Source organism: Ambystoma mexicanum, chromosome 10 (assembly GCF_040938575.1).
Source record: "Ambystoma mexicanum isolate Mex_15411 chromosome 10, UKY_AmexF1_1, whole genome shotgun sequence".
In the NCBI taxonomy this organism is placed as follows: Eukaryota; Metazoa; Chordata; class Amphibia; order Caudata; family Ambystomatidae; genus Ambystoma; species Ambystoma mexicanum.
Genome location: NC_090932.1, coordinates 231826725 through 231845869, shown reverse-complemented (window position 1 = coordinate 231845869; position 19145 = coordinate 231826725). Strand labels below are relative to the sequence as shown.

General features: G+C 45.4%; 1 protein-coding gene across 2 annotated transcripts in view; it reads right to left on the bottom strand.

Annotated features, from left to right (window-relative positions):
* Positions 1-19145, bottom strand: part of BMP1 (bone morphogenetic protein 1) — a 984430-nt gene that overhangs the window by 351322 nt on the left and 613963 nt on the right. The gene's annotated exons all lie outside the window — the stretch shown is intronic.

The following is a 19145-nucleotide window of genomic DNA, read 5'->3' as shown; positions in this document are numbered from 1 at the left end:
AATCTTCCTAGATAGAGATCCCTAGGACATTTCCAAGCTATACAGTCTAAAAAAAGATGTCGAATAGATTCAATTACCCCAGGAGCATGACAGAACCGGCATGAAAGATCTAAATCACAAATCAACTTCCTTCCATGAAGAACTTCCCTAGTACGGAGGAGATTCCATCTAAGCTTAAGAAGAAGTAGGCAAGAGTGACGGTTAGGGAATTGAGTCAATATAAAAGACAAGCAGCCTCTCTTCTTATGGTCAAATTGTAGATAGTTGAGAGGGGTAAAGATGCAATTTTTCAAGCGTGTGACTCCAATCAACACTAAAAAGGGATTCCTTAACTTTATTAGGATTAGTTAGCAGGGTATCCCTATCTGTGGAAAGATCTGATAGCGTCCTATCACTGAGGTCACAAAAACTAGAAAGATATAGGTTGCGATCAAAGGATCCCTTTGAAAAGAGAGTTTTAACCACATCAACAGAGGGTATCCTGTTTGGGAGAGAGCAAGACAGAGAAAAGGGTTAGGACTCTCCAAAGAATTCTATCTCGCAGAGAGACCAAGCCCAATTTATATCTTATGGCCACTATTGGAACACAATTAGGCAATTTCATGATTTTCCTCTAATAAATACCCTCAAGGGTATCCCAGAAAGTCAGAAGGGGTAGATAGTGCAATTCCATTCCATAGATTAGCTTTGGAGTCACCTTACCCTTGAAGAAATCGACAATAGGCTTAAATGAGAACATACCATACTTTTTATCAAGCTTAATTGATTGTGAGATAAGCGGGACCATTTTATGTCTAAGGGAACGTCTTAATTCAATGGCCGAGGGCTAGGCCAGAATAAGGAATCCCAAATTATGTTTTCCCCGCCAATTTTCCAATTTTTTTTGTTCCCCTCTCTCCCCCTTGAGAAGACCATTGTACGGGTTTTAGACGGGTTGATATTTAGCCCGTTAAGAATGGCATATTCTTCAAATTTGCAGATAAGCCTCTGTAGGCCGACTTTAGTATGGTCAAAGAGAAGGAAATCGTCGGCATATGCCAACCATGAAAGCCTAAGATCCCCCAATTTAGCATTCACCATGCCTGAATTTCCCAGAAATTCCTCAGCAAGATAGAGGATAGAGAGGCATGGGGCTAATGAACAGCCCTGTCTAACCCCAATACGAGTCCTAATCCTTCTAGAGAGTGTTCCTTCAAGATCAATCCTGATATGGACCCCTGAGTTCTCATACATTGCCATTATTAAAGGAGAGAAGACCTGGGGGGATCCCCCACTTTGACAGCTTTCCCCAAAGCCTTGACCTGATTACCAGGTCAAAAGCATTTGACAGATCAATTGAGGCAACATACAAAGAAGCACCATATTTTCCCCAGGTTGAGCTTTGGAGGGCAGTTAGAATAAGACCATTAAGGTTAGTAGAATGGTCAACCCTAAAACCTGTTTGTTGCTTCGGGAGAATATGGTTTTCCTTAATCCAAATAGTCAGGTGGCAAAGAAGCATAGAGGCAAAGAGTTTACAGTCCGCATCAATAGGAGAGATTGGTCTGTAATTTTCGACCAAAGTTCGTTGACCTCTCTTAAAGATGGGGACAATGTGTGCCGTCTGCCAACTAATTGGGACATTACCAGACTCAACGATATCTTGGAGTAACAAACATAGTAGTTTTGCCCAAATTTCCGGTTCCAGTTTAAACATATTTGTTAAACCGTTGGGCCCAGGGGCCCTTGAATTCTTAGCTCTGGCAATGAGGCGAAAAATTATCTCATAATCAATGAGGGGGACCCAAGTATCATGTAGATCATTCTGCCCCGTTGTACAAGGTTCTAGCCCCCCCCCCCCTGTACCATAGAGTTCACTGTAATGTTCGACCCATTGAACCTCTGGAATGAGATTCAGCTGGTCAGCCACCATCACATCGTTTTGGCTTGAAAAAATGGCCCAAAGGGCCCTAAAATCTCTCTTAGCAAGTACTCTAAGCATAGACTCTGCATCATTTTATAGCAAACTTGCTTTTCTTAATTTGCAATAATTTTTATATATTTGGCAGATAGTTTGAATTTTGTTTTTTTTATTATCCCAGTCAATGTCAAGTACTTAAACGTCTCTAATAAGTTTCCGAGTATATGCCTTTTCATTGGCCAACTCCTGATCAAACCTATGAGAATGGGATTTTTTAGGGAAACCCTTCCTAAGAGAGCCAGAAATACTACTGTGGAGAACACTAAGAAAGCTGTCAAAGTGTAAAGTGTTAAATACTGCCAATTTCCATGAAAGAGAAGTATGGTTAATCGAAGAGATCAATTTACAATTGAGGAGATTAATATTGGCAGGTGACCAGCGTATCCCTGTTCCTTGTCCCACTGTTTTAAGATGGCAAGGACCCCCAGTGGGCAACAATTTCATGGGAAAAGGAGAGGGAAAGATAACCACCAAAGACCCATGGTCACTCCATGGTTTAAAAGAAACCTCAACCTCAGGTGAAAGAGAACACAAGGAATGGTCTACATAGACAAAGTCTATAGTAGACGTTGAGAGACCTCTATGCCAGGTAGGGCGTGATGGAAGAGTAGCATCATAGAAGCCGTTAAGGCAAGTTAGCCCAACTGAGTCCAGAGCTAGGTTCCAAAGTTTACCCCAATCAAATTTCTGTCCTCGCCGATTATCATCCTCCCAAGGCAATGCCAAATCATCATATTTGGCATAGGATGAAATGGAGCAGTCCGAATTAAGATCACCAGCCAAGATCAACTTCCCCCTGGGATATATAGATCTCCATGTAATTACCATATCCGTAAGACTTTCCAAAAACGAGTCAAGTACAGCAATGCCCTTATGCCAATATACATTAATCAGAAGAATATTAACCAGACCATCAAGGGAAGTGACCTCCAAAGCCAAAATACCAAAAGGTGTATCCGCAATAACCTTCCTCCTAAAGCCAAAAGAAGCTCTCGTTCCAATAAGAAGGCCCCCTGAGGCCCTCCCTCCTGAACTGGATTTAGCTTTTTGAGAATGAATAACAAATCCATCAACTACGGGTGGAAAGAGCAACCAGGTTTCCTGTAAGAAGAAACAATGAGAAACACTAATCATACGTACTGTATCAGTGTTGGTGAAAAGATGAGTACTTCCCCTGGGATTCCAGGAGAGAAAAATAAACTTATTCGTGGCCAGGGCATGAGTAGATGTAACAGGGCACTTAGAAGAAAGATCAATTCCACAGACCTGAGGTAACCTGGGCCCTGCTTATTGCATTTCCATTAAATCTGGGCGTAAATTGCCTCCGCTGATATTGTCGAGCTCTTTCCGGATGGTACACCATTGTAAGGTTTCCCCCTATACTGTTGACACCCTCCATGTTTACCAGGCAGATGATTAGTTTGTAACAAATTTACTTCAAAACCAAGCTGCCTTAAACCGTCCCTTTGGGCCATTATAAGTTCTAAAACCACTCTGGATTGAAGAATATTACTCAAATCTACACGTCCCTTAATGGGAAAAAAATTCTCCATGTCATAGGAGGAAATGAGTGAAAGAGAGTGAAGTTGATGGAAGATTTTTAATATATTTCCTCGATTGACACAGATAGGCATATCCTGAACCCAAAGGCTAGTAAGCTGCAAGATATCTAAGGAATCTTTAACCTCCAATGAATGAGGTAAAGAGTCAGTTATAATTTTAGTGAACTGACTTAAAGAATCAGCTTCCATATCAGAGCCCCTAGCACCCCTTAAAATAGACCTATTTTGTGAGATATATGATCCCAATGGAAATCTTTCAGACAGATGGGAAGAAATCTCATTTTGAGAAAGTTCGTGGCTATTGGAAGATTTATGATGACCATTAATTGAGCCTCCATTTGGCAGCTTAGAATTAGTTAAGTTAAAAGAATTGGGAACACATAGGCCCTCCACTGGTCTAAATCCCATAGCACTCGCACCCATTATAGACTCTGTAATGGTCAGAGGGGCATCGGAATGACAAGATGGGAGGCTATCTATAGGGAGAGCAGGGGTATTGGGGGCCCCATCCTGAGTCAGGCGTAGAATTGGAGTAGGAGCCCCCCCCCCCCAGTAGATTAATCTGTACTAAGAAGGTCCTGAAATAATTGTTTTACCATGTTGAGATTGACCATATTCGCCGATAGCGGAGAGATAGTAGGCTCAGGTTGAATAGTAACTGATGTAGATGAAGCACTGCACAAAATAGTGCAGGGAGCTGCGTCTGGAACGGGTGCTATCTCCTTACATACAATTTGGGCATCCAATACAACTGGAGTGGTATTATCTATAGGCTCCGGTTGAGTTGAAACCATTTTTGGAGGGCCGGTAACAACAGTTTCTTCGACCCGCCCACTATAGCCAACATCCACCCCAGGAATATTGTCCCCTAGTATAGGACTAACTACCAAAGAATCAGGCTGACTAGGTATAGCCAGAGTGGGCGGTAGTAAGGTTACTCCAGCAGAAGCAGTAACTTCAGTTGAACTAACAATCTCAGATACTGTTAATTCCACCGGATTCTTAATCCCCTTAAGAGGGGTAGAAATTGTTGCACACATAGGGGTACTTGCCAAAAAAAGATTTGAAAAAAATTAATTAGTATAGGAGTTTATTTTTTTCATATTCTTCTGATTTTTTTGTTTTCTTTATTTGTTGGTTATGTTTTTTTTTTTTTTTTAACTATATGAGCAAAGCCCTTTGACTGTTCTGCAACCTTAATACGGTCGACGGTGTCAACCGGTTTTTCCAAAGTAAGATCAGGTTTAAAATCAAATAACGGGGCAATATTGTTTCCTTTAAGTGAATCAGCCGTTGCTTGAATAGTAGGTCCTGAGGATAAACCCTTAAAGGTTGGGCTTAAAGTTTTAAGGGTCGGCCCCACTGGGGCTTGCTCTACCAGGGGTTTGGTAGTTACTTTTGTGGAGATGGTGGCGAGCACTGCATCAGGAATATGGCCAAATTGTACGGCCTCAGCCTTCATAGGGGAAATCAGAAGAGGTTGATTAGAAATTCCCCTGTCCATACCATGAAGGGAAGTCCCTGAGGCCCTGTTCGTGGGGTCCCCTGGGAAACTAGCCGTTTGGACACTTAAGGCTATCTTGACCGAAGGCAATTCCGCAGTCGGTTGAATAGGGAGAGCAGAGTCTAAAGATTGTTTTATTATTGAGGGATGTTCTTCCTTGATAATTTTAACCAATTCTTCAAATCAACCTAGTCCTTCCAACCTATTATACATTTCAGAGAGTAAAAGAGAATGTGATCTAACTTCTGACCAAATATTGTCATAGAGACTCACAAAAGAACTAAGGACCATATTCAATGCAGATAGTGGGTTGAGTTAATTTTATTCTATCATCTGCCTTTTTCAGGGTGTGGTGCATAACAGAGTGACTAGCATGATCCTTTTGTGAGTCTGGAAGTAAACCCCTTTCGCTGAGCCAATTTTGCTTCTCAGTGTACTCATCAATAAAATTAGTAAGTTCTGAGGGAGAGCCCACATAAGAGGCATCACAAGTTTGCTGAGTTACATTATTTATGTTAATCCAAATGACTCGCAGCTATTGCCTTGTCTGCACATTCTATGATACTAATATCATCAATATCATTATCTCCGGGGTCTTCAGTGTCCAACTTCTTCACTACATCCGCCAAATGCGTATGATCCAAGGTAGCCACTGTTAGAACGGAGTGCAGAGGTTTGATAAGAGTACTGGTTGCTGTCCTTTTTCCAAAGAAATTTGAATTTTTTTTCCCTTGGATCGGTTTACCCTGAGAGCCCGTGTGAGATTTTCTTTTAGAAGAATTAACCAAAGGTCTAGTGTGTGGAGTTTTAAACAATATGGGTTTCATTGTGGAAGTATTGGCAATGCCAACCGGTGTAGCACTGAGAGGAACATGAATAGAGGAAGTATGGTTGACCCCCTCACCAGAGGAAAACAACTCAGTAGATAAATTAGTACCTGGAGTACCATAGTTCCTATCACCCTCTGAAGAGGCAGTTGTGACACAATAGACTCTTTAGAAATAACAGAAGGTTCAATGACTTTCACAACAGAGTCATCCAACAGTAAGGTAGGTAAAGGCAGCCTAGCTTGGAGTGGGACGGGGGTTCGGTGCACAGAGTTCACTGTACTAATATTTGGGTGATCAGTGTGCATCCTTACACCAAGTAGACTGCCCCCTTCCTCCAAATTTAAAGCTATAGTGGCTGCCAGACGATCTTCCTGTGCCTCTATAGAGATATCTTGTTTTCCAGAAAAGATGCAACTATTATTGGCTGGGGTACGTGGAATAATACCCATCAAATTAAGTACATCATTCCTATCTTGCGAGTGAATTTGGGCATGAGCCATACATCTTTTGGAAGCAGAATCCTCTAGAATGTCTGCTATTGTATGTTGAGACTTGCACAGAGGAGTGGTATTGGGTTTTGCTGATGGAATACAATCCATCGAGGAAGGAGAAAGAGCCACCACTACGGGGAGAGGAGAATCAAGAGAAGCCTCCATAGCTGCCTGACTCCTACGTCCCGTGCGTGTCATTCAAACCAGTTGAGAACACGAAGGGACAAAGGCAGAGAACCGTAGGGTTTAACCACAAAAAACTATATAGGTAATAAAGAAGAGGGACTCCTAAAGATAAAATCTATGACCAATGGAATAGTAGGCAATATTTAAAAATGCACTGAATACAAAAATTAGCAGCAGAAATAGTACAAGTACAGTTCAAAAACACTATCAAAAATTACAATTAAATATGGATCTCCTTCAGAAATAAGGATAAAAATCGGAGCCGAGTATAGCAGCAAATAAGTCAATTGATTTTTCCGAAAAGGGTCAATACTTGAATGATAAAACCATTAAGTAGCGTAAATCTTGAGGAGCTCCTAGTACTAGGGTAAGGAACGCCCGACAGCTAGAGGAGCGTCCAGAGTCCGACTCTCCCCCTTACACTAAATACCATTTAGTATTAGGCTGGTGATGAGGTAAAGGACCTGAGTCAGTGTTACTCACAGGACCGTTGCACAATCACAGGTCACAGCCAAACAGCAAAACAGCAGCTCCACCCTTACTGCCTCCAGGGCTTAACGCCAATATCAGCGCCGCAGGGACGGTTCTGCCAGCAATTTGTGCTTGATTCAAGTTACGTGATCCCTCACGTGTGCACGCTAGGCTCCGCCCTCTCCAGGGAACGGGACTCGCAGCAAGAGCAACACGCTCGCAGTGCTACTGTCAGGGGGAGCAGGAACATACAAAGTCAAGCAGTCAGGAGACAAAGGACTCCCACCAAGTAGCAATATCAGCTTCTTCATTTGCCTCGCGCTCCTCCTCTTCGGAGTCGGACATTGGTTGTTCCCAATTCACACAACTCCTTGTGTCAGCATCGTTTCTACTGATTTCTAATCTGTCAAGGGACAGCTTCCTACTCCCACTACTTCGGGTGACATCCTCCTTGTCATATAGCCGAGTGCTCTCCAGGCGCTCCTCCTCCCCCTCCCCTTGGGGTAATTGTTCTAGCCCCATTTCATCATATATTTTATCGATCGTTTCCCCGATGCTTCTGGTGTTGAAGTCATCTTCAATATTTGCCCTAGACGTGTCTTGTTCCGAGTCGTACGCAGGAAAGAATTTTTCAATGTCATCCCAGTGTACCACTGGATCGGGTTTTTTGACTTCCCTCTCCAGATATTCGAGATCACGTGCCCTCTGTCTACGCTTGCGTTCAGTGTCATCATCAAATCCTTTGCGCTTCCTCGCCTCTTCTCTGACCCTATCTTCTTCCTTTTTCCCATCATTTCTACATTCATCTGCCCTTCGAACTTCCTCATCCCTTCGTATCCTTATCCTTTTTTCACGTACCCTTTGCTCTTCTTCCAACCTTTGCTGTTTCTGTCTGTCGTGGTCATAGGCTGCTCTCTGTTTGCGATCAAGCTGTTTTTCTTGCTCTTCGCGATATAACTGTTCTCGCCTCAGCCTATCTTTCCTCCTCATCCTTTCATCCCTTAACGCCTTTTCTTTCTTTTTCTGTGCCTCCTCTTAACCTCTCCTTAGGTCTCACTCATCACTTCCTTTCCCATCAAATTTCAATAAGATTTGTCCTCCCATCCATTCATCTTTTGCGAATGCTATCTAGTCAGTTCTGTCTTCACTTCCTTTCCACTTCTTTCCCTCTCTCTCCTTATCGAGAGATGCACTTGTCTGTGCCTGATCATTTCGTTCATCATCGCGTCTCCCCTTGTCCCTCGGGACTATGGAGGTGAGATTCTTGTCCTTGTCCTTCCCTTGATTTTCGTCACTACTGTATGTAGGTGACTCATATGTGGGGTTGCTGTACCCTGTGGCTGCTTTAAACTCCCTTAATGGGTAGAGTCCGTCAGGCTTACTTTCTTCGGACTCCGTTTCAGGCGGGGCAGGCGGGGCAGGTGGCGCGGTAGGCGTCTCACCCCCCCCTCCGTGCATACATTTAATATCCAGTCTGCAGATGGCTCTTCCTCCTTTGACTGTTTGAACATTTTCCAGAGTTCTAGAACAGCAAGGAGTTTCTCTAGCTTCTTGCCTGTATATGTGGCATGCAAGTATGTCGTCATATGTTGTAAGACAACTTTAGATAAAGACCCATTTTGTGGCCACGGCATAAACATCTTGTGGGCGGTACCCTTAACCCACTCGGTGCTATATTTCTTAAGCTTGGGAGCATGTTTTAGCAGTTGCTTACATAAGTGTGCTAATGGAGTAAAGTCTTCCATGCTTAAACCTGTTTATCCTCCTCTTATACAATGCTTTTCAATGCTTTCATGCAACTTTAACCCTTCCAACAATATGAGCGAGCACCAAATACTGCAAGCTCCAATCCAATTTTTCCCTGCGAATATCTTTTATATCACCAATTTACTCAAAACCATCAATTCGTGTGTGATTCCATCTCAATTATCGAATCGCGTAAATCTTAATCAGCTCTCACTCAAAACACACAAAAGAATTCCTTCACATGTGATGGCACAACAGAACATGTAAGACAGACACTTAACAGAATAGACAGACAGCAGCTGGACACAAATATATCTGCCTCGAATTGTTACCCCTACATGGAGTTTAAACTAACCCAGTTCACGTCTTTAAACGTGGTGGTAGCCTAGTCGTCGCCTATTATGTGGGGCTCTGAGTTCACGTTTCTGACCGCTATATTAAAGCGCAGGAATAAGGCGTATCCTCTCTCCTCAGGTGTCCACCCTGGTATCCCCTCACTTTTCAGGTGTCCACCCTGGTATCCTCTAATTATTCAATTATTCTCGAGTCATTATTACCATATATATATATTTAAAAACCAAGGCAATTTTCTCTTTAAAATCATCCAAGGCACGAAGCACTTTACCAAATATAGTGTGCACAGTAATTAAGATGTATAACATTTCTTGAAAGTAAACAGATTAACAACTCCCATTACCAGAAATAGTGAGGTTCATTGATTGCACCCTTGATGAGCCACGATACAAAGTTACATAGATTGCAACAATCAACATCCAGCGGCATAGTAAATTACTTGGCAAATCCAAAAATATGTATATGTGTATGCTGATCACTGCATTACGACAGACCATAGTTTGTGCATAGATTAAAAACATTTTAACTCAGCAAGCACGTAGCACTTTATTGAATACCAGCACCTTACGAAGGTAATGGTACTAAGTACTTTAGTATGGCTACTACAGCAAAATGAATGCAGCAATGCATCAAGTACTAGCACCTTGCACTTTATTAAGGTAAAGCACTGAGCAACTAAATCAGTACAGCTACAATAGTAAGATGTAAATTGAAACACTTTTGAACAGCAATTATTGCAGAATGACAGTTTGTTTTAAATCAGTACGACTATATATCAGATGCACAAATGTATAATAGTAAACAATGGGATCAGCACATGATAACACGCTGACATCAGAGCCTAAGGGACTTTAAACATGGCCGCACTTAGAGGCTAATGAGAGTGCAATAAAGTAGCAGTCTAGTGTTTTTAAACCAAGGAGAGCATTGATGAGTCATAGGTTAAATGCAAAGGAATTCCATTGTTCCATTCACAATCTGACAAAGCCCGGTTTGGGTGAAACGCGTAATTGTGTGTTTTCTTCATGTGTCCCCTACTGAACAATAAAGGACTTTTTACACGAAGATGATGGCCAAATGTGATTCTTTGGAACCTAAATGGAGGAGTGCCTCTGTGAACCGTGCAATTGCAGTTCTTGTTTTCCATATGACAATGCATTACTTACCGTAAAAGCATTTCTGATGGTTGTATCTGCTTAGATTCACATGCTGTGCATAGGTCCAACATCCAGTGGTCACTGCGGAGTATTGCATTTCGTTTTTCGTAGTCGAAAAGGGACGTCGACAAGGCGTGTCTGAAATACTATCCCTACAGTGACATGCGTTGTACCCACAATCCCTCACGCGTCGAGGTCCTTCTGTTTGTATTTTTCTGCCCTGAGGGAGCCTTCTAGACGTGAGTGAGTACAGAAAAGAGAGATATAAAAGGAAGTCTATGTTGCTTCCATCCGAGCGGGGAGGAAGGGTGGGCGCATGTGAATCTAAGCAGATACAACCATCAGAAATGCTTTTACGGTAAGTAATGCATTGTCTTCTGATGTTTGTTAATCTGCTTAGAATCACATGCTGTGCATAGACTAGCGAGCAGTACCCGGAGTTGGCGGTGGATTATGAGAAGGAACAGTAGAGAAAAGATGTCTTAATACTGCCTTTCCCACCTGGGAGTCTGATCTCGAGTGTGCATCTAGACAGTAGTGTTTTGTAAAGGTGTGCACAGAACTCCAGGTAGCCGCTTTGCAGATGGACTCAAGGGGAACATTTGCAATGAATGCTATGGACGCCCCCGTGCCTCGAGTAGAGTGTGCTCTTGGCTTAAAGGGCAGTTCTCTCTTAGCAAGAGTATAGCAGAGAGTGATGCATTGAACAATCCATCTAGAAATAGTGGACTCTGAAACTGCCTCCCCTTCTCTTCCTGCTGCCACCGAGACGAAGAACTGATTAGTCTTCCTCAGTGGTCTGGTTCTTTCCATGTAGAACATGACCGCTCTGCGCACATCTAGTGTGTGCAGAGTTTTTTCTCCCAAGTTGGAAGGATTTTGAAAGAACGTTGGCAGTTCTATAGACTGGTTTACGTGGAATTTCGAGATGAATTTCGGAGCAAACCTTGGGTGCGTGCGTAGAACCACCTTATCTCTGTGAACTGTAACGAAGGGGTCTAGAACAGAAAGAGCCTGTAGTTCACTTACTCTCCTGATGGAGGTGATAGCTATTAAAAAAGCAGTCTTAAGAGTGAGGTCTTTAAGAGATGCTTTGTGCATGGGTTCGAAAGGTGAGCCGATGAGTCTGGTAAGTACCACGTTAAGGTCCCATCCGGGAGCTGGGTCAGCTATCGTGGGGTGTATTCTCTTTATTCCCTCCATGAAGGCCTTTATAACAGGGATCTTCCACCACGACACCTTGAGTTGGGAAGTGGTGTATGCAGAAAGTGCCGCTAATGGAATTGAACACTAGACCTGAATCCAATAAGTGGGTCAGGTATAGAACAATATGTGTGGGAGAGCAGTCAATCGGGTTGATGCTTTTTCCTCTGCACCAGATGACAAATCTCTTCCACTTGCTAGAATAGCAGTGGCGAGTGTTAGGTTTTCTGGCTTTCCTGAGGATGTCCATGCATCTCTGCAGGAGCTGTAGATGTCCGAATTCTATGATCTCAGGAGCCAAGCTGCTAAGTTCATGTTCTGGGGGCATGGATGCAGAGTCCTGCCCTTGTCTTGTGACAGCATGTTGTACGGGCAGGGGAGTTTCACTGGGGGAGATAGAGACATCTCGATCAAGTGAGCGAACCATGGCTGTCGGGCCCACATTGGGGCACCAGTATCATGGTCACTTGTTCCTGATGCATCTTGTGCACCACCTTGTTGAGAAGGGGAGTCGGGGGAAAAGCGTAAACAAATTTCCCTGACCATTGCATTGACAGACCGTTTCCCTTGGATTGGTTCTGGGGTACCTGGAGGCGTAACTTAGGCATTGTGAGTTCTCCAGGGTTGCGAATAGGTCTATTTCTGGGAATCCCCATTGTGTGAAGACGTCGAAGACGATGTCTTCGTGCAGTCGCCATTCGTACTCTTCGGGCAGGGGGAAATCTCTGCTGAGTTTGTCTGCCAGCAGATTGAGTTCCCCTGGTACATGTTGTGACAGTAGGAACATGTTTTGTTTGAGAGCCCACTTCCATATATTTTGGGCCAGTTTGGACAGTCCTGGAGAGTGGGTGCCCCCCAGCTTGTTGATGTAGTACATGGCTGTGGTGCTGTCTGTAAGGACCAACACAGTCTTGCCTTGTAGGTGTTCCTGGAAGGCTTTTAGCGCCTTGAACACAGCTAGTAGCTCCAGTAGATTTATATGTTTGGATGCTACATTCGGAGTCCACACTCCGTGAACAGTCTGATGGGATAGGTGAACCCCCCATCCTGTGAGGGATGCGTCTGTGGTCAGAGTGGCTTCCGCCGCGGGTGTGGCAAAGGGTTTCCCTCTTTCCAGGTTTTCCTTTGTCCACCACCGTAGCGAGAGAACCAAGGCCTGCGAGACCACCACTAGATCGTCCCATAGTCCGCTGGCCTGCCACCACTGGCTGTTGAGCCACTCTTGCATAGGGCGCATGCGCAGGCGCGCGTGAGGTACCAAATAAATACACGACGCCATCATGCCTAGCAAGCGCATTGCTTTGCGTACCGTCACCTCTCGACCGGTCACATATTGAGGGATCTGAAACAGCATGTTTTGGACCCTCTCGTTGGAGGGGAAGACGAGGCCGTCCTTTGTTTGAATTAGAGCCCCTAGGAATTGTTTGATTTGGCTGGGGTCTAGGCTGGACTTCTTTTCGTTGATGGAGAAGCCCAGCGGGAATACAGTCTTTTGGGTATTGGAGAAGCATGTTTCGTAAGAATCCCCTGTTATGAGCCAGTCGTCGAGGTAAGGGTAAACTGGGATGGACAACCTGCGCAGGTGGGCCGCTGCCACTGCCAGTACCTTCGTGAATACCCTTGGTGCTGATGCTATGCCGAAGGGTAGCACTCTGAACTGGTAGTGTTTTCCCTCTATCATGAACCTGAGGTATCTTCTGTGCGCTGGCAATATTAAAATATGAAAGTATGCATCTTTCATGTCCAATGTTGTCATGTAATCGCCCTGTGATAGCAGTGGGATCACTTCCTGTAAGGTCACCATACGAAACTTCTGGGGTTTGATAAACTTGTTCGCTGGGCGCAGATCTAATACAGGGCGCATGTTTAGATCCTTTTTGGGTACAAGGAAGTACACTGAATAAATACCTTCCGTTACCTGAGATAGAGGCACGACCTCTATGGCTCCTTTTTCCAGCAGTTGTTGTACTTCTTGGAGAAGGATGGCAAGGTGTTCCGGTGTCATGCGTCGTCCCCTCAGGGGTCTGTATGTTGGGGAACTGTTGAATTCGATGCAGTATCCGTGGGTTACGGTGGAAAGTACCCAGCGGTCTGACGTTATTCCCTCCCATGCTGGAAGAAAGGATGTTATCCGGCCCCCGACCGGTGTTGCATGGGAGGGGACGCGAATCTTCGCGTCACTTGGTCTTGTTGGGGGCTTGGGAGCCTCTGGGGGTGGACCCCCGACCTCTCTCTTTGCCCCGGCGCTGGCCTCTTTGGCTGTACTGCCCACTATTGGTCTGGTAATTGGTGGCAGGGTACTGTTGCTGCTGATTCTGCTGTTGGCGTTGGCCACGAAAAAAGCGTTTGTTGCCATAGCCGCGTCTGGTAGTGGGCTTAGAGATCTGGTCAAGAGTTTTGATAGTATCGAACTCTTTTTTAGCCATCTCCAGAGCCTCATCCACCGCTTTCCCGAAGAGGTTTGAGTCTTCAACAGGTTTATTTATTAAAGACGCCTGTGTCTCCGGTTTGAACCCTGAGTTGCGCAGCCATACATGGCGCTTTAGGAGTATTCCCTGAACCTGGGAACGTCCCGCTGTCTCTGCAGCATCCAGAGAGTTCTTTACAATACTCTGGTTGACCTGGGTTCCTTCGCCAATAGTTGATAGCAGGCGTGTACGTAGTGGTTCCGGCGCTTCTTTGGCGTCTTTACGCAGTTTGGCCCACTGCGCGTCCGCGTAGCTAGCTTGCAAAGAATTGTTGTTCGCAATTCTTGACGAAAAGGCAGCCGAGGATGTGACTCTCTTTGCAAGGGCATATAACCTCTTGCCCTCCTTGTCAGGTGGTGCCTCGCTGGTGGACAGCGGCACCCCTGCCCTCTTCCTTGTATTAGTTACTACAAGGGAAACCGGAATGGAATGTCCCCTGATGTACAGCGGGTCTGAGGGTGAAGGAGTGAAAAGTTTTTCAATTCTTGGATTAACTCCTCTGATTAGTGCGGGTGTGGATAGCGAAGGGATGATTCTTCTCTTCACTGAAGCGAGGAGGGGAATGGTCTGGCTGACCGGGGGTTTCTCCTTAATTACTCTTTCCACAAAGTCTATTTCAGGAGAGATCTCCCCAGTGTCCAGTTCGAAATGTGCTGCTGCTTTGCGCAACAGGGCATTAAATGTGGGCTGATCGGCAATGGGAGACGTGTTTCTAACAGGTGAATTGTCAGGAGGATTTAGGTTCAGGACATCAGTGTCCGAATATACTGATGGGGATTGCCAGGGATGAGAAGGTCCTTCTTCTGGATTTTTCCCGAAGCCTTCTCCTACCATGTCTGGGCTGTCTTCCAGACCTTCCTCCTGGTTCTGTCCCTCTTCATCGTCCACAAATTCATCCTCCTCCTCCAAGTATTGTTCCTCACCAGTGAGGTCATACACATTATGGAAATCTGAGGCTGTGTCCTGCTGGGGATTGAATAGTCTCGGATATTTGGCCCTGGGGTCCTCCTGAGGCCCTTCTCTTGTTCTCTTGGGAGTAGGAAGGTTCTGGGTCTTCATAAACCTCTCCATTCTCTCCATGCAGAGATGGAGCCTTTCCATGGTTTCATGGGGTGCCCCTGAGCGATCTAGCGGGGGAAAATTAGTGTCATCTAGCTGAAAACGGCTCGACCTCTCCCACAACGTCGAGGAAAGTGTCTCGTCGCCTTCTGAAAAGCCTTCCAGTGTGCTGGGGGTCCCCCCGACTGAAGGGGGTAGTCCCTGTCTTTCTTCGGGCTTTTTCGGCGTGTCTTTCGACCTTTGCGTAGCGCTCGACGTGTCTTTCGGCGTACGCTTCTGGGCGTCGGCTACAACGATCCTCGCCAAGCTCTCTGTGACTCGTTTGTCAGCAGAGGGCTGTGGTTTCGACGTTACGGGTGTCGATCGCTCTACGGCGGCGTGCGCTCTCTGCTGGTGCGCGCCGGCCGATGGTTTGGGGGCGGCGCCCTTATTTGCCGAAAGCCCAGTCGCTGGTCGCGGCTGCGGTTGCGAGAGGGGCTTTGAACCTGAACGGTCCGAGGAGGCCGCCGGTGGAACCTGCGTCTCCTTGGGCGCTGATGCTTTCTTCGTCTTCGACGAAGAAGAGCCATGGGTTGTGTGCTTATGTGTGCTATCGTGTGCGTCAGTGTCGCCGGAGTGTTCATCCCCATAAGCAGGGCGTGAGCCGAGCCCGTCGGGGCCGGGGACAGACGACGAAGAGCGCGAGCGCTCTTTAGAGGGGTGTACGACTTCCGTAGCGGAGGTCGTGTTATCACGTTCCTCGTCACTGTCGGTGGTAGCAGCGGCGGGTGAAGAATCGGCCTTCGACATAGCCTAGGCCGCCCACCTCTTGACCCTACGGTCTTTTAGAGTCTTTGGCTTAAGAAGCCGACAAGCCGTGCAACCCTCCTCTTTGTGATCGAAGGGCAAGCAGCGGTTACACCGTGAATGCTTGTCCTTCCAAGTAAACTTGCCCTTGCAAAGTGGGCAAAACCTAAAGGGTGTCCTCTCCATAGCCGAGGCAATAAATCGTGATAACGACCCCAAGGGAAAGGAAGGGGAAAAGGAAAGGCATTCTCAGAAAAGAACCAGAGATGTCCCACGACCCCACTCTCCCTACTGTATTTGGCCTGAGAGGCCAGGCCACGTGTTCGGCAACGCCGAAGGATCTCCTCCGCTCGTCCCCTCCGTCAAAGATATTGCTCGCGGAGACAGCTTCACAACTGCGTCGAGGGAGGGATCGAGACCAAAGGTCGAGGAGATTAAATCTGCAATGTCTCTCGAGGAGCTCCGCGTAAAGGCGACCAGTAGCTGGGCGGAAAAAAACAATCTGAGGGACCTCGACGCGTGAGGGATTGTGGGTACAACGCACGTCACTATAGGGATAGTATTTCAGACACGCCTTGTTGACGTCCCTTTTCGACTACGAAAAACAAAATGCAAAACTCCGCAGTGACCACTGGATGTCGGACCTATGCACAGCATGTGATTCTAAGCAGATTAACAAACATCAGAAATATATATATATGTATATAGTCTTCTCTACTCCTGACTATTTTGTTTTTACACATCCCTCCGTTACCTTTTCCCTTACTTGTTCTTACGCCTATGAAATTTGCCAAAGCACCCACTCACTCACCGTTTGCATCACTCCTCTCTGGACCCTCGGGATCACCGCCTCTGTTACCGCCTCCTTCAGACTTTCGCCTGATCCGCTGCCCGTAGGAATGGGAAGGGATTTGTTTTTTCTTTAAACGGGTTCCTTCAGGCCCCACTGCAGTTTTGGATCAATTACACTACCGTTGTCCACGGGAAGCTTCACAGTCTACTCAGCCAAATGGCGAAGGACTTGTGATATTGCCGAAGACCTAGAGTTACTTCGTGTCCAACGGTCAATAGGTGTCTTATTTTAATCAATAACCGATGGTTTCCAACCATCCTCTGCTACCAAGTGTAGACAAGTGCGATTAACCCCTGATTGGCCCATAGAATAAGAGCTCGCTCTCGAATACTTTAAGACAAGATAGCTGCACCTTGAGGTGGATGGGGTGCGGGATTCTCTTACTCCAACACCAATCAATACGGACAATTCAATGGTTTGGCAAAGGGGAGTCCGTTTAATGACAAGTACAAGAAACAGGGAAACGTGGAGATCAACAATGCTGCGATGGTCCGCCTCGCTTCAACTCCCAGCAATCTTCATTCAAACAGCAATGGTTATAGTAAAAATTTGTCATAATTGACGTGTAACACTCAAAAGTTTGTCATGCAATTCTATTGGTTGGAAAAGGTAACTTAAGTATAGGTGCTATATCTGTTTATGGTACCGGAGTGTGAGGATTGGATAACTTATCGGGTGGCCGTTTAAGCCCTTCCCTCTACATTACTCAAGTAAAACGTCACTACAAGCGCGATGTCTCATTGGTTCTACTATCTATAGGACCTTAGATTATTTGGCACACTGTAATTGGGCTTTCTTCAACTCTAAGCATAAATCTCCACTTTAATTAGCAGCATGCAGAATGGTCACCCAGATGCAGTATGCCCCAAGATTCACCCAGCCTCCATTCCATCAATCAGTACTTTATGTCTATCTGTCAATTAGTTGGCTGAGGTTGGCCTCGAAACTGTAGCTTCTTGTCAGGACAAGTTATGGTATCTCCTGCTTTAAGTGACATCAAACGTTGGTACCTCTTCGCGCTTGGCTGGTCAAGTGTTAGCACACCGTGAATCAGCTTTGTTTTCCTTCTATTTGTGCATTTAATTCTCCTTTTCAGCCGCCACCTGCCTGGGCCCCCTTATCTCGACCTTCACGGGGCAGGCTGCTCTGCTCTTAAGTTTCGATTCTCCGAAGTTGCCATCCGCCTCACTCTCTTGGGTTGGCCTTGATTTCCCAGGCACGGCCTGCTCCTTGCTGAGTTTCGATTCCGCCGTCTCTCTTCTTGTTTTAGCTGGAATAAGAATCCTGGCCTGTTTGACCTTTAGTAACCTGGGTTAATTCTGCTTTTGTATAAAGTGGACTGCACTTATATAATGTGCTTCATTGAGGTAGATATATAATTGGCGCTTGCCACTCTATTCTTCTACTAAGCATAGCAAGCCGCACTCTTTTCTTAGCTTCTTGCGTTACAAGCCTATGTCCAGGGGTTAGCTGGTTGAATACTTTCATCCTGCTTTGCAGTTACGTTTCTTTATATTTCAACATTGTCTCTTCTTCTATGTCTGCGATATCCTTATCCATGGTGTTTCGTCTTTGTGCGTCATCTTTTGGTTGCCGTTCTTCATCTGTATGTCTGTCTGTGCCCTTGTGACGTCATCATTCGTCTTCCAGTAAGGCCTTTTGAGTTTCTTCTGGGACAGTGTTCAAACAATCTTTATTTCGTGCCATTTGCTGGTATGGTTGTTTCAATGGATACCTTACTGTCCATGGTTGTCTGGTTATTGGCGCTTCAATAGGTATTGCTCTTCTGATTGGCACTGGACAGAGCCCTAGTACGGATCTCTGTTGGTTTATTTACTTTTCGTATGTCACATATATCGGTGTGAATGTTCCTGGTACTTCAAAATGGGGGACTGGAGTGCAGGCCATATTTGGGACCTCCTCTACAGGTGCTTAGAATACCTGCGAGTGTTCAGAAGCAGGCCCAGGAGGAGAGGGTGCTGCTAGTTATGACCTTGAAGACCTAGGTCTATTTAGTGACATTGCAGGCATTCCCACAGCCAATTATCTTCAAACAAGAAAGTCTTCTGCCCTAGTCAAGCTAAGGCATAGCCTAAACCAAAGGGAAAACCCAAGGCAAAGAAACAAACCAAAGAGAACAAGCATTGGCAATGCCAACAGTTTGGGATATTGTGCAGGTATGGGAATGGGAGTTGCTGGGCACAGCCATAGTGGTATTAACTACCCATTATTGGTAGCAGGTGCAAAATGATGCGAGTACCTGGGCATCCAATAGCAGTTCCTGGCAAAAGCTTAAAGTGTATGCACAAGACAACATTTTTTTAAACAGGACTTTAGTGAAAGACATGCAGAGTGATAATAAATTGAGTGGCTGAAGACAGGCCTGTTAAGAAATTTTTATTACACCAGTAGCATGTTTACAACTACAATTAAGTCATTAACTCTCAGAAGACTGCTTTGAATAAACACTGCCAAGTACTTTGAATGCAAAGCTTGATGGTAAATCTTGATTAAA